Raw genomic sequence first — 15,721 nt, 5'->3', positions numbered from 1 at the left:
AGTGCCTGGCACCATGCCTTGGGGTATGATCTCATCTAATCTCCATAGTATTTCTGTGAAATGAGTACAATTACCCTCTTTACTTTACAGATGAGGAAACTGAGTTCCGGTCAGGTGAAATGACTTGCCCGAGAGCACAAGGCTTAGAAATGGCAGGGCAAGATTCAAATCCAGGACTGTCTTTCCTGCACTGAGCCTGGCACACAGTAGGTTTGTTCATTCATTCAAGAGACACCTATGGGTGTTTCTCTCAACTGGGTGCTTTACACACTTGAGCCCAAAGACTCACAACTACCATGCATTGTAGGTGTCATTGTTATTATTCCCATTTTCCCAATGAGGCAGCTGTCCTGGGAGAGGCAAACACCATCAGACCTGTGAGGAGGCTGGGACTTAAATCAAAGTCTCTTGCTCTGGAGCCCCATGTTGCAGTGGAGACCCCAGTGGCAGAGCGACCAATGCACCTGCTCCCTTAGCCCTCTGAAACCAAACATCACAGTCACAGCCAACTTGCTGCTCCCAGAGCCAGGGGACAGTGGCACCTGCCAGCTCCACCTCTGCCCTTGGCTATCATTTTTCACGGTACACCTCTCCCTGCATGCCCAGCACCACCTGGCTCCCTCTCTGCTCCACATCAGCTCCCCAAGAGGAATCGTGGTGATAAAAAGAAATGTCCTATCTTAAATGCCTTTTACTAAGTGAAAGAAGCCAATCTGAAAATGCAATTCCAACAATATGACATTCTGGAAGAGGCAAAACTATGCAGATGTGAAAAGATCAGGGGCTGCCAGGGGTTGGAAAGAAAAGAGAGATGAGACCAGGCGCGGTGGCTCACGCCTGTAATCCCAGAACTTTGGGAGGCCGAGGCGGGCAGATCAGGAGGTCAGGAGATCGAGACCATCCTGGCTAACTCAGTGAAACCCTGTCTCTACTAAAAATACAAAAAAAATTAGCCGGGCGTGGTGGCAGGCACCTGTAGTCCCAGCTACTCGGGAGGCTGAGGCAGGAGAATGGCGTGAACCTGGGAGGCGGAGGTTGCAGTGAGCCGAGATCATGCTACTGCACTCCAGCCCGGGCAACAGAGCGAGACTCTGTCTCAAAAAAAAAAAAAAAAAAAAAAAGAGAGAGATGAACAGGTAGAGCATGGGAGGTTTGCAGGGAAGTGGAAACACTCTCCTCATGATACTGTGATGGCGGATGCATGCCCTCAGACATTTGTCTAAGCCCACACAACGCACAGCACCAAGAGTGAACCCCGATGTCAACTGCAGACTCTGAGGGATAAGCGTCCATATGGGTTCATTAATCCTAACAAAGGTACCACTCTGGCCGAGGATGCTGACAGTGGGGGAGGCTGCACGTGTGGCGGGGTCGAGGATATGAGGGAAATCTCTGCACCTTCTGCTCAGCTTTTCTGAGAACCTATAACTGCTCTAATAAGACTTTAATAAGTCTTAAATACAGACTTTGGGGGGAAAAATAAAGCAATGTCCTTTCCTCACACTGTCAGTCATGGAAGATGTTAGCAGGGATCCCGACTTTCAGCAGACAGGCTAAGCGCCTCCTTCGCAATGGGATCCCCTGTGCCCGCAGCCCACCATGACTTGCAATGGACTTTGGAGCTTTTGTAGAGAAGGTGTCTGGTGGTGTCAGCTCAGAAACCTTCCCTGCCACCTCCCCAGGGGGACATTCAGGGGAACACTCTGTCCCTGGCCTGTCTCACATCTCTCTCCTCCTCACTTCCTGCTCCCTTGCCTTCCTCCAATGCTGCACGTTCCTCCCTGCCTCAGTGCTTTTGCTCCTGCCATTCCCTCTGCCATTCCTAGTTCTCTACACAGCCTCTTGTTTTCATCATCAAGATATCGGCTCAGGCTGGGCGCGATGGCTCACGCCTGTAATCCCAGCACTTTGGGAGGCCGAAGAGGGTGGATGACCTGAGGTCAGGATTTCGAGACCAGCCTGGCTAACATGGTCAAACCCCATCTCTACTAAAAATACAAAAATTAGCTGGGCATGATGGCGGGCGCCTGTAATCCTGGCTATTCGGGAGGCTGAGGCAGGAGAATCGCTTGAACCCAGGAGGTGGAGGTTGCAGTGAGTCGAGATCGCGCCATTGCGCTCCAGCCTGGGTGACAAGAGTGAAATTCCATCAAGAAAGGAAAAAGGAGAAAGCAAAAGAAAGGAAGAAAAAAAGATATGAGATCAAATGCCACCATCTCAGAGAGGCCTGCCATGACTGCCCAGGTAAGCTGCCACCTACCCAACTCATCCCAACCTCTCTCTCCCCACTGCATTGCTGTTTTCTCATCCATTTCTGAATTCATCGCATTTCTTCATCTGTTTGCACGGTCATTATCCACCTCTGCCCTCTAGGCTGAAGGCAGGTATCTCACCTGTTGTGCTCACTGTTGTCTCCGCCGTGCCCAGCACAGAGTCTGGCACACAGTAGGCGCTCAGCAAAGGCTGGTGAATGGATCAAAGTTTCCTGTCCTGGACTTCCTCCCACATGCAGTTTTAGGACAGACGTGCCTCCGCCACTCTTGCCCACACCCTTCCATCTTTCCTGTCACTTCCACACAGCGTAGGTAACAAAAACAAAGCCACACAGGCCATGGGATAGGTGGCAGTGGGGAGGGGGGAATGAAAAATGATAAGAGCCTGTGGACCTTTAGAGTATTAGAAAAATTCTTCCTTCAATTCCTCCCCGCATAACCTGCCCTAAACATGGTTACTGGGGCTTATGGGAGAAGCAAACACCGCTAACTTGGCTGCTGCCAGCCTGGCCCGAGTTAATCGTTCACTGGCTTGCTATAAATAGGCACCAGCACTGTCCTGTGACAGTGTGAGGGCCGGCCAACCTGCCATGACCTGGAAGGGGTGTTCTGGGGCTGGGGTTCCTACAAATGAGCCTCCCCTTATCACCCTGCCCAGGTTCCTCAGACACCCCTTGACCAGAAGGCTCCCCCGGGGCCTGATTCCAAGGCATTCTCTCGGGGACATTCTTGTATAAAGGTCCTTCAGGCTGCCACGCCCATGCACAGGAGAGGATGGAGCTGTGAAGATGCTCCCCAGCCTCCTTCCATCCCCAGAGAAGCCAGCCTGCACGTTTTCCATTCCCAGCCCACACCCTGGAGACTGGCCAGCCTCCTCCTGGGTGCCTGCCCACTGCTTGCGTCTGGCTTCCCTGGCAGCACCCCCATCTCCACAGACCCAGGGGCCTCATGGATGAGGAAGATACACGAAGACTTGGAGCCCACCCAAGATCCCTGGAAGACAGCCAAACTTGGGGGCGTGGAGGGGAAGGTGGTTTGGGCAGCTGCAGAAAACGGAAAAGGAAATTCCCAAATTATTGCTTACAACACACACAGGTACATCAGAAAGCACTTATCACCTTTCTAGATAAGGACTAACCACCTCCATCTGACCTTAGAAGAAGCAATCCAATAGTGTGTCTAACACTGGTTTCAAATCCTGTCTCCATCTCTTACCAGCTGTGTGACCTTGGGCAAGTCACTTCACTTCTCTGTGCTTCAATTTACAGTACTTATCTGTAAAATGGGATAATAAATAGAGGCAGAGGGCCTCAAACAGGACCCAGCACATAGCCGGTGCCAGATCAAGGGAGGCACTCTGGGTAAGTAAAAACATCAACAGGTCAATCTCCAGCTCTGCTATTTGCTGGGTGACCTCGGGCCTCAGTTTCCTCATCTATTCCCTCTGATGCTTCTTGGGTTTGCTTTCTTTTGACATTACATACACTAATGCATATAAAGTGCATAGCATACTGTCTGGAACAGGATAGGCTTTTTGAGAAATGCTCTATACCCGTGCTGTCCCATGTTATCATCAGCCATACGTGGCTACTGGGCACTTGAAATATGGCTAGTGTGACTGAGGAACTGCATTTTAAATTTAATTTAAGTTTAACTTGATTGAAATGCAGATATACACTTGTGACTTGCGGCTAACATAATGGGACAAGGCAGGCCTGGACAAAGTAGGTGCCCAATAAATACTAATTATAATTATTACTGGGGTTGTGATTATTGTTTTTTTTTTTTTTTTTGACAGAGTCTTGCTCTGTCGCCCAGGCTGGAGCGCTGTGGTGCAATCTCTGCTCACTGCAAGCTCTGCCTCCTGGGATCACGCCATTCTCCTGCCTCAGCCTCCCGAGTAGCTGGGACTACAGGCACACACCATCACGCCCAGCTAATTTTTTGTATTTTTAGTAGAGATGGGGTTTCATCATGTTAGCCAGGATTGTCTCGATCTCCTGACCTCATGATCCGCCCGCCTCGGCCTCCCAAAGTGCTGGGATTACAGGCATGAGCCACTACTCCCGGCCAATTATTGTTATTTTTATCGGAAAGCTATTATTATTGGAACTGGTTTAGAAACTAAGAGGTACCAGTTAATTTCTGGGCACACTGAGGACAGGAAACCGTATTGCAATCATCTCTGTATCACACCGTTCTGCAGGGAGTTACAGACCCAATGTTTTGGCATATCCCTCTAAAATTCATATTTTAACATCCTAATCCACGCCTGGGCGCGGTGGCTCACACCTGTAATCCCAGCACTCTGGGAGGCCGAGGCGGGTGGATCATCCGAGGTCAGAAGTTCAAGACCAGCCTGACCAACAAGGTGAAACCCCATCTCTACAAAAATACAAAAATTAGCCGGGTGTGGTGGCAGGCACCCGTAGTCCCAGCTACTCAGGAGGCTGAGGCAGGAGAATCGCTTGAACCCGGGAGGCAGAGGCTGCAGTGAGCCGAGATCGCACCACTGCACTCCAGCCTGGGCAATGGAGCAAGACTCTGTCTCTAAATAAATAAGTAAATAAATAGAATCCTAATCCCAAAGTGGTGGTATTAGGAGGAAGAGCTTCTGGGAGGTAATTAAGCCATGAGGATGACTCTTGGATGGGATTAGTACTGTTTTTTGTTTGTTTTTATTTTTATTTTTTTGAGACAGAGTCTTGCTCTGTTGCCCAGGCTGGAGTGCAGTGGCATGGTCTCAACTCACTGCTACCTCTGCCTCCCGGGTTCAAGCGATTCTCCTGCCTCAGCCTCCTGAGTAGCTGGGATTACAGGCGCCCACCACCACGCCCGGCTAATTTTTGTATTTTTAGTAGAGACAGGGTTTCATCATGTTGGCCAGGCTGGTATCGAACTCCTGACCTCAGGTGATCCACCCGCCTCGGCCTCCCAAAGTGCTGGGATTATAGGCGTGAGCCACTGCACCCGGTCGGGATTTGTGCTCTTATAAAAGAGACCCCAAAGACCTCTCACCCCCTTTCTGCCATGTGAGGACATGATTAAAAGTCTGCAGTGTGCAAAAAGGAAGAAGGCCCTCACCAGATCCCAACCATGCTGCCGCCCTGATCTCAGACTTCTAGTCACTAGAGAATTCCTGTTGTTTTGAAGCTACCCAGTCACGGTACTTTGTTACACCAGCCCCAAACAAGACACAGGGTGATGCTAAACCGTATTTGGGTATTTGGATTGTGGATTGCTTAGAGGTCCTGACGAAAGCTGAGGATACTCATGGTCGGGAGCGGTGGCTCACGCCTGTAATCCCAGCACTTGGGGAGGCTGAGGTGGGAAGATCACGAGGTCAGTAGTTCAAGACAAGCCTGACCAACATGGTGAAACCCAGTCTCTACTAAAAATACAAAAATTAGCCAGGCGTGGTGGCAGGCACCTGTAATCCCAGCTACTCAGGAGGCTGAGGCAGGAGAATCGCTTGAACCCAGGAGGCGGAGGTTGCAGGGAGCCGAGATGGCGCCACTGCACTCCAGCCTGGCGACAGAGTGAGACTCCGTCTCCAAAAAAAAAAGAAAAAAAAAAAGCTGAGGATCTGAGGATACTCTCTCCATACAGCAAGTACAAGGTGTTTCTACAACTTCAGGGATTTGCACACCCGTAGAATAGAAATCCTTGATCCAGTAATCACCTGGCACATAGTACATCCCCAGGCAGCACTCGGGACTGTAGGAAGGCACAGAGCACAGGAGCGTATACCTCCCGCATCACAGGCTGAGCTCCAAATGCAGGCGCCCTCAGCCCTTTGATGTGGACATCTGTGGTTTGTCTGCCTGCCTTCCATCTCCCTGTCTGGTGATTTCACTCTAACTCTCCTCTGGTGTCCCTTTCCTTACTCTCACAGGGCTAACTCCACCCCTCACCCCCCGTGACCAAGTGGAGCAATCCATCCCACTGTGACTGGCACAAAACAAGCAAGTGACCCACACTGGTCCAATGAGACCGAATCCCAAGACTTTGGCTAGAACCCTTAGGAAGGGGAGGTTTTCTTTTCTGCAGCAATGCCAAGCTGGCAGAATGTGCCTCTAGAGCTGCTGGGCAACACTCTACCTCCCCACAGAGAGGCTGAGCATAATGCCAAAACAGAAGAAGGCAATGCAGAGAGATGGCAAGAGACAGTGTCCTGATGACATCATTGGCGCCCCTGGATATAGGTGCACCTGAACTTCCCAAACACTTAAACCAAGAAATCAATTTTTCCCAGCACTTTGGGAGGCCAAGGCAGGCAGATCACAAGGTCAGGAGTTCGAGACCAGCCTGGCCAATATGGTGAAACCCTGTCAATACAAAAATTAGCCAGGCATGATGGTGCATGCCTGTATTCCCAGCTACTCAGGAGGCTGAGGCAGAAGAATCGCTTGAACCCAGGAGGCAGAGGTTGCAGTGAGCTGAGATCGTGCCATCTCAAAAAAAAAAAAAAAGAAAGAAAAAAAATCAATTTTTTAGCTTCACTTTCTCATTTTGTTTTTATGTTTATTATCATTCTAGCTAGTTTTATCAGGGTTTATCCGACTTGAAAAGGATGGAGGATGGAGCTGGCTAACAAACCCTGCTCTGCTGTTTCTCAGCTCTGTAGTCCTGGTTCAGTTTCTTAGCCTCTCTGAGTATGAATTTCCTTGTCAGTAAAAAGCAGTTGCTACTTGTACCTACTGTGTAGGAAGGTTGTTTTGTGGATTAAATGAGACAGCAAAGCACTTACAGCAATATTTGGTAAATGGTAGTTGCTACAATTCTAATTTACCAAGTAAGCATAATTTACCAAATAATAATAATTAAAAAGGAATTCATTCAATGCCCCAAGTATCACTGAAACTGGCCCAACTATCCCATAGAACTAATGTTTATGGTTTCTTTTGAATATACATAGAAACTGACCCTCCCAGTTTTAAAACTCCATAAAGTTACATTTGTCTTATCTGAGTTCCTTTCTCAGGAAACCAAACATCAGGCCTCCCCCAAGGAACTGAAACTTACCAGATCATTGCATCTGGACAGAGATGCAACACCCCTCACCCAGCATGACTGCCTAACCCACCACCTGCTTCCTGTTGACCAACTCCTTTTCCTTACCCCTCTCTAATTCCAGTTTGTTTGTTTTTTGAGACACAGTCTGGCTCTTTCACCCTCCAGTGGCGCCATCTCGTCTCACTGCCAAGCTCTGCTTCCCAGGTTCACACCATTCTCCTGCCTCAGCCTCCTGAGTAGCTGGGACTACAGGCGCCCGCCACCACGCCCGCCTAATTTTTTTGTATTTTTTTAGTAGAGACAGGGTTTCACCATGTTATCCAGGATGGTCCTGATCTCCTGAACTCGTGATCCGCCCGCCTCGGCCTCCCAAAGTGCTGGAATCACAGGCGTGAGCCACTGTGCCCAGCCCCTCTAATTCCAGTTTTCTTCCATGCACTTAAATTTTCTTCCTGCTATATAAACCTCTGAGTTTAGTTGGTCAGGAAGATAGATGTGAGCCTGATCTCCCATCTCTTCGGCTGCAGGACTCAACCAAAGACTTCTTCCCGGGCAATACTTATCTCAGTGATTGGCCTTCTGTGTGGCCAGCAGCAGGACCTACACCCACACCCTGGCATTTTGCTAACATCACCAAGTCTCTTGAACTCTCAGGGCCTCGGCTATCCATTTTCTCAATGAGGCCTTACTGCAAAAGGAACTGTTACCGTCCTTTGCAAATACCCACAATCTGAGTTCCTGCAAAATTGTGCAAAGAAAAAACATAGAAATCTATTTATCTCATCTTCTGTATCACTAAGTGAAAGAAAAATACACTGCCCCACATCTGAGTTTAGCATTCTTAGCCCCCTTGTCCAGGGGTGCACAGCAACCAAGTGCAGGGCCAGGAAAGTCACCAGGGACTCTGAGCTCCTTAGGCCGAGGGACTGTCTCCAGGAGCTGATGGGCAGCCAGCCTCAGAGGGAAGACCCAGCTGCCCTCCCCATGATGGCGATGCAGCCAGCCAAGACTCAGCCCATTAGAGGGCTTGTCCCTTTGGACCTCAAGAAATATCTCTTCTGACTCAATTCCACAGCACTGCCCTGGGGGCTGTAGCACCTCCAGGTCAGGGCTTACCTAGAGACAGCAAGATCCTGCGCTGAGGGCATCTTTAAGTTCAGATGTGACCAGAAAGGGCAGCAAAGTGTCCTTTTGGGACTGAGTCCATCTTACTCCCAAAAGGGTGAGCCACGCGGTGTGCCTGACCCCTCCATAAATACTGCCAACTGCCTGACAGTGATAGCATAGTGGTAATTGAGGCCCTTGCTGTTGTGGCCTTCTCCCTGACCCCACACTCTCGGTGGAGCTTGGAACCCTGTGTGGATTGCTGGCTTTAGCTCAAGAGTGATACAGAGGAGGATTGTGCAGCCAGACCCCTTGCTGTACCAACAACAATCTCTGAGACCTTAGGGCGAACTCCTTGCCATCTCTGTGCCTCGATTTCCTTATCCATAAAAGAGGGGATTTTATCTACTTCATGGGGGATCAATAATTAAATGAGGTCATCAATATGAAATGCCAGTATATGCTAGTTTTGTTTTTTTGTTTTGTTTTTTTTTTTTAATCTTTATCCCATTAGAATGACATTAGTTAAGCCCTGGTTTTCCTTGAGTGAACTGAAGGCACTCCAGAAGTCTTCCCAGCTACTTAGTTTTAATTAGTCTTAAATAAATACTTGGCAAATTCAGAGTGGAAAAAACAAAGACTTGGCTCTCAGAGAGTGACACTGGCCAAATTAGATGAGTTGAGGTTCTTGGAATCCTGGAGCTGTCCAACCTCGTCCACTTAGAAAGCAGGAAAGTGAGACCTCGAGAAGGGACCTGTTAGGAGCCACACGCATTGTTGGGGTCAGAACTGGAACAAGGACACAGGTCTCCTCACCTCCCATCCTGGGCTCTGCAGACAGCAACTGCGGGCCCTTAGGGGTGACCAAAATGCCCTTTCCTACCGGCCAGCCAGCAACAAATGCTACCACCAGCTCCTGGAGCACCTCATGAGGTGGCTGGGGGACACCCGGCCATATGGTACAAGAGACACAGCCAAGCAAGCCAGGGGCCCTCCTGCCAGCCTCGCCACATCGAACCAGGGTGCCTAAGCTGCCGCAGATGCTCATCACTAGCAAAAGCTCCCAGAAGCCAGGTTGCCAGAGACCTGAAAAAGCATCAAAACGCATCGGGTGGATATGGCTGCATTATTCATGAGGAGAGTTTCTGCCCTCTTAAGCCAGCAAACACGACACACGCAAGCTGATTTGAGTCAATCCTGCCAGCATCAGAGAGCCCCAAAATAGCCCACCTGGCATTCCTGCATTCATTCAAGCACATGCATTTTTGGAGTCTCTCCTTGGCACAGTGGGGCGAGTAGTGGGTGGGGGGCTGTGATTCCAGCCCAAGAATGGAAAAGCTTAGCAAAGGCAGACGTTTCCTGTCTTATCTGATGATCTGGTGTCTTTGCTTCCTCTCAACTTGTCCCCAAAACTTGCCTGTTCCTCCCCTGCTCAGAATACTCCCATGGCTCCTCTCTCACCCAGAGTCAAAGCCAAAGCCTTCGATGCCTTCGATGGACAAGGTCTTGAACAATCAGCCTCCCGCTCTCTCAAACCTCATCTCTACTCTTGTTTACTTCACTCCAGCCTCACTGGCCTCCCAGCTGGTCTGTTCCCAACTCACAGCCTCTGCATACGCTATTCCCTCTGCCAGGTACACACTTCCTGTAGATGTTGACACCACTCCCTTCCTTCCTTCAGGTCTCTGCTCAAACACCATCCCATCAGTGAGGCCATCGCTGACCACCTCCTCTGGCAAGCCTTTCCCATCTCTTCCAGCCGTTATTTTCCTTGGAGCTCTTGTTACCTTTAATACATATTTATCGTTTTCTCTATATGCCCTCCTGCCACTATACTGTACACTGAATGAGGACATATGAGCAAAGACATTGCTTTACTCACTTCTCAGTTTGCAGCTTGTAGAACAGGGCCTGGCACATAGTAGATGCTTGATAAATATTTGTGGGAGGAAGGAAGGAAGAATGGAAGTGGGGGAGAAAGAAAATAACAGAGGGAGGGAGAAAGTTTTCTTCTGAGTTGGCAGAAACTGTCTATCCTGGTCCCTGCTATTAGCTGAAACTTCCTGAAGTACAGCCCTAAGCAAAACCCTCCCTTGCTCATAAATCTTCTATAGCTCCCCATTATCCATGATGGGAAGTTCAAATGGCACAGCCTGGCACATACAGCCCTGCACAAGCTGGGACTAATGGACCTTTCCTGCCCCATTTCCTTCCCCTGCACATGCCTGAAGCCAAGTTGTGTTTCCAGGGACTTTTCTGAAGCTCATAGCTCCCCACTACTGCCCACTGTAAGCCAAGGTCATGAGGCCATCCCCCTAGATCTTGGCAACGTGAGGTTTGAATCCTGACTTCTCCACGGACTGACAGTGGGACCTTAAAGCGAGCTGCATAACATCTCTCTGCCTCCAGTTCCTCATCTATCATGGAAAGAGATGATGGTTCTCTCCCTTAGGGCTTTTATGAGGAGTGAAGGGGATAATGCTCAGAAAGTTCATGGCACAATGCCCAGCACAGAGGAAGCCAGAAGCCCCCAGCAAACACGTAGGAAATTAGGAATGCCTAATTTTTCTTTTCTTTTTTTTTTTTTTTTTGAGACGGAGTCTTGCTTTGTCACCCAGGCTGAAGTGTAGTGACGCCATCTCAGCTCCCTGCCACCTCCACCTCCCGGGTTCAAGCGATTCTCCTGCCTCAGCATCCCGAGTAGCTGGGATTACAGGCACATGCTACCACACCCGGCTAATTTTTGTATTTTTAGTAGAGATGAGGTTTCACCATGTTGGGCCAGGCTGGTCTTCAACTCCTGACTTCAAGTGATCCACTCAGCTTGGCCTCCCAAAGTGCTGTTACAGGCATGAGCCACCGTGCCTGGTTATAATTTTTTTTAATTTTTTTTTTGAGACAGGATCTCGCTCTGTTGCCTTGGCTGAAGTGCAGTGATGCAATCACAGCTCACTGCAGCCTCAACTTCCTGGGCTCAAGGGATCCTCCTGCCTCAGCCTCTCAAATAGCTGCGACTACAGGCATGCACCACAATGCCCGGCTATTTTTGTTTTCTGTAGAGATGGGGGTCTTGCTATGTTGCCCAGGCTGGTCCCAAACTCCAAGCCCGAAGTGATCATCCCCCCTTGGCCTCCCAAAGGGCTGGGATTACAGGCATGAGCCACAGTGCCCGGCCAGGAATTACTAATGTTATTACATAGTCCAATCTCTCTTCTATGGCCTAAGTCAATTTTACAGGTGAGAAACTGAGGCATTCTGCGGAAGTTTCCCCTAAATGACATGGCTAGGGAGCCAAGACTTTGTTCCCTGCTCCTGCCCACCCCCACCCCAGCTTTGGACTCCAAATATGCATTCAAGACAATCTAAAAGCAGTAAGAATGAGTTGTTCAAGAACAGTACATTTGTATCAGATTAGCCTAGAGAAGTGAAGGGCGCAGCAGGTGCAGGATGGGTAGGGTGAGCGGGGAGCAGATTTTCCTGCCTTAACAAGAGTTATTCTGGGCTGGCCACTTCTTTGTGCTCCTAGTGGTGGTGGGCTGAGGGGGTGTCTTGTGTATTGCAGGAATGTGAGCAGCATCCCTGGCCTCTTCCCACTAGACGCTGATAGCACCCCCAACTGTGACAACCAAAAATGTTTCCAGACATTGCCAAATGTCCCCTGGAGTAGGGTTGCCAGATTTAGCAACACATACTCATACTAAAAACTTACTCACTGTTTATCTGAAAGTCAAATTTAACTGGGCGACCTGGATGTTATCTGGCAACCAAACCTAGGGACGGGAGACAAAACTGCTCCCCTTCATTAAGAACCACTGGGTCACAGTAAAACTGCAGGGTCCCCATGGTAACGTCAATTGCTTCTCTCGTTTTTCTCCAACCTTCTTAGCAAGTCCTGCCTCCCTCTCCCATCTCATCACCCCTAACCCAGAGGCTGGGAGGCTCAGTTCTCCAAACAGGCTCTGTTCAGCAGCTATGATGATGGCTCCCCAATTACAGCCCTTCCACCAGCTCCGGTCTGCAGAGCTAAACGTAGCTTCCCCTCCAGGACCTGCCTCATCTCCCTGTCTCCTTCCTGGGGTCTCATCTGCCTCCCACCAGCCCCTGCATTCTCCCCTCCAATTAAGAGGCTTTCTAGGCCCAGCCCAGAGGCAGGAAAACAAGGCAGTTAGTCACTTTGCTTCCATTATCAACTGGCATCACATGGCTGGCTCCTTTAATGGCAGTTGTTATGGCAACGGGAAGCCAGTCCCTGCTCGCTCTGGGAACCAAAACAAAATTAAGGGTTGGCAGGGAGGGTAAAGGAAGCCAGGAAGGAGCCAAGATAGAGCTGGTCAGATTTAACTGGAGGAAATCACGCTGAGGCCACCTTGTTTCCAGCTTTCTCTTGGTGGTACCGAGGACAGAGGGAAAAAAAAAGGATGCTTGCCCTGGAGGAGCTCAGGCTAACGTAGTGGGTGTTCTCGCAGGGTTTATCTTGCCAGCTGAATCATTTTCATCCCCATTATGAATAAACGGAAACCCACACACTGATAAAGGTAAAGACAGATCTTGTCTAAGATTGTGCAGTGAACAGGCCAGCAATTTCAGCTCCATCACCTTCTTTCCCTGTTCTCGATGTCCTCCCCATTCCTTTCCCTTGCTTTCGGGATAAGACCACATGTTCTGCATCTGCACCTTTCTCCACATCTCCGCATCTGCACCTTTCTCCTTTGTCTCTGCTCCGGTCACTTCGGTTCCTTCAAATTCACAGTGTTCCCTCCAGCCACAAAGCTTCTGCATGTACAAAACCTTCTGCCAGGAATGGTTTTTCTTAGTGTCTCTCAACCCCTTTATCTTCACCTTAAAGTCCTACTCATCTTGCACCTGTCTTCTGAAACGTCATATCCTGGGCCCCTGCACATGGTCAGTTGTCCCTGTTTTGGGTTCTTGCAGCCCCGGGTGCCTCTCCTTCACATCTCTGTTCACAGCCTGTAATTATCCTTGTATTTGTGATAAAGTATCTGTTGGGAGTGTGTTTCCTCCGCTGCAAGGTCAGCCCCAGGAGGACAGGGACAGGGCCCGTCTACAAGGGGCCTGTCCCTGCTGTATCCACAGAACCTAGCCCAGGGTCTGACACACAGCCCTCAGTAAATAAACACATCTGGGGTTGGAATCCAGCTCTAGTTGAGCCCAAAGTTCCTTCTTGACCTGCCTCATGGATGCTGTGTCCAGCTGGCTCCCCAGGCCAGCACTGGACAGTTTCCAGCTCCCAGCCTCTGTTGGCCCCTTCGTGGCTGCAGTGGCTCTGGCAAACCTTGCAGAGCTGCCCAGCCTATCTAGAGATGTCGATTGTTAAGGCACTCCTTCTAGAAAGAAGGCTGGGAAAACAGATGTACACACAGAAGACAGATATACACACAGACACATGTAGATATGTGTACACACAATGCAGTCTCTGGGTGAGGCTGTAACAGGCAGAGATGTGGCTCCTTTGAACCCAGAGAGTGGGGAGGAGGGAGATCTGATGTGACTCTCAGATTTCTAGGTAAAGAGCTTTCCCTTCTATTCCACTAGAGACTGGCTCTCTGACACTGAGAGAGATGCTCCCCAAAGAGGTAAGCAAAGGAAGGAAAGGACAGGGGAGACATGCTTTGGGGGGCACTGAGTTGTTGCCATGTTCTTAGGGTACCTATGTTGAATAGGAACTCAAAAGACAGAAGACCGGAACCTGTTCCCCCGCACTGGTTCTGTGCCCTTGAAATGTCACTTATTGTCTCTGGGCCACAGTGTTCTCATCTGTACAGTAGAAACTGTACTGCCCACACATTCTGTCCAAGGTGTGGCACCGTGTAGATTTGGATGAGCACGTTTGTGGGATGGGAGGGTCAGAGTGTGGCTCTGACATCAAAAAGACCTGGGGGGTAAGTCCCAACTCTGTCCCATCTTGGCTGTGTGCTCTTGGGCAAGTTATTCCCCCTCTTTGAGCCCAAGACCCAAACTAGACTGACACGGGTCGGACCTTAAAGGACACTGATACTAATGCATCCTTCTGCAGATGGAGAAACTGACTCCTAGAGAGAAGAAGGAACCTGCGCAGGAAACTGAGGAAGATGGTAGCTGAGCTGGGACCTGGGCCTCAGCCAGAGCCTTCCCCAGATGTCTTACTGGTGTTCTCTTCTGCCTGCAGCCCCCTCCCCAATTCAACCAACCATTGCCTTAAAAACAAAGCTACCCCAGGCAAAAACATCTCGGGGGCACATATTACACGTAGGTCTGGTTAAACCACGAAGAAAAAGACAGCAGGTGCTTTGTAAGGTACATGCCCCTCCCCTGAAAGTGACAAGGATGTTGTTGGTCTGTGAGTTCTATTGAAAAGAGGTTCTAGGCTGGGAGCAGTGGCTCACACCTATAATTCCAGCACTTTGGGAGGCCGAGGCAGGCGATCACGAGGTCAGGAGATCGAGACCATCCTGGCTAACGTGGTGAAACCCCGTCTCTACTAAAAATAAAAAAATAAAAAATTAGCCAGACATGGTGGCTCCTGTAGTCTCAGCTACTTGGGAGGCTGAGGCAGGAGAATGGCGTGAACCCGGGAGGCGGAGTTTTTAGTGAGTGGAGACTGTGCCACTGTACTCTATCCTGGGCAACAGAGCGAGACTCCGTCTCAAAAAAAAAAACAAAAAAAACACCAAGAAAAAAAAAGATAAGAGGTTCTAGATGGATCTCCCTTGGAATACCCACAGGAGTCTATACAAGGGCTGAGCTGAAAACTTCTGGGCCTTTCTGAGGGATCCAATGTATTTTGCATGTCTCATTCGAAAATGCTAGAATGTGCAAGCAGCCCTGGAGCTCATTCTTTAAACAAAATAGGACATGCCACACACAGAGACACACACACACACACACACACACACGCAGACACATACTCATGCTCCCGGAGGACGGAGGAGCAGCAACAGGTCCAAGCCTCGAGGCTGCCCTTGGTGGCTGTCTGCCACTGTGCAGGGAAGGAGGGGTCATCAGTGATGCTTGATGCTGCCACCTCAGCCGACACCCCCAACACATACACACACATGCACGCGTGCACACACACACACACTGAAAGCCAGGCCCAGAAACCAGGCCAGCCCACAGTGTCTGCTGCCATGCAAGGCCTTGGGCTAAGCTCTGATAAGGTTCAAAAGTGATGAAGACACAGCAGCAATGGGGTCTGAGGCTGAAGAATGGGGAGGGCAACACACAAGACACACGCACACAGACGGAGTCACAGCCCTAGTTATTCACGCAGACTTATGCATCACATGCCACACACCTACTCAAGATACACACACACAGTCACAGCATCACTC

At 49.8% G+C, this 15,721-nt stretch overlaps 1 protein-coding gene across 2 annotated transcripts in view; it reads right to left on the bottom strand.

Annotated features, from left to right (window-relative positions):
• The window catches only part of SGSM1 (small G protein signaling modulator 1), a 120,983-nt gene that overhangs the window by 104,002 nt on the left and 1,260 nt on the right, over positions 1-15,721 (bottom strand). The window lies entirely within an intron of this gene.

Source organism: Pan paniscus, chromosome 23 (genome assembly GCF_029289425.2).
Source record: "Pan paniscus chromosome 23, NHGRI_mPanPan1-v2.0_pri, whole genome shotgun sequence".
Classification (NCBI taxonomy): domain Eukaryota; kingdom Metazoa; phylum Chordata; class Mammalia; order Primates; family Hominidae; genus Pan; species Pan paniscus.
Note: the sequence above shows the minus strand (reverse complement) of the source record. Positions and strands in the feature narration are given on the sequence as shown.